This window comes from Ursus maritimus, unplaced genomic scaffold, assembly GCF_017311325.1.
Source record: "Ursus maritimus isolate PB19 unplaced genomic scaffold, ASM1731132v1 scaffold_21, whole genome shotgun sequence".
Lineage (NCBI taxonomy): Eukaryota > Metazoa > Chordata > Mammalia > Carnivora > Ursidae > Ursus > Ursus maritimus.
Window position 1 is genome coordinate 885,431 of NW_024424564.1, and position 316 is coordinate 885,746.

Sequence of the window (316 nt, forward strand, 5' to 3'; positions counted from 1 at the left end):
CCCTGTCTTCCCTGTCTCTCGTTGCTGTGCTCAGAGGAAACTTTGCAGTTATGACTGTGCCAAACTCACTTCGGTTCTTTACCCGCTGTGGAAGGTCTGCTGCTTTGTCTAAACCAGTGGTTCTCAGGAAGGTGGTTTTGTCCCCTAGAGGCCACTTGGAAATCTCTAGAGACATTTTCGATGACCTTGCTTGGGGGTGAGGGTGTGCGCTGCTGGCCTCTAGTGGCTGGAGGAGCAGCAAGGGTGCTGCTAAACGTCCTGCAGGGCACAGGACAGCCCCGACCCCCCCCCCCCCCCCCCAAAAACCATTTTGGTC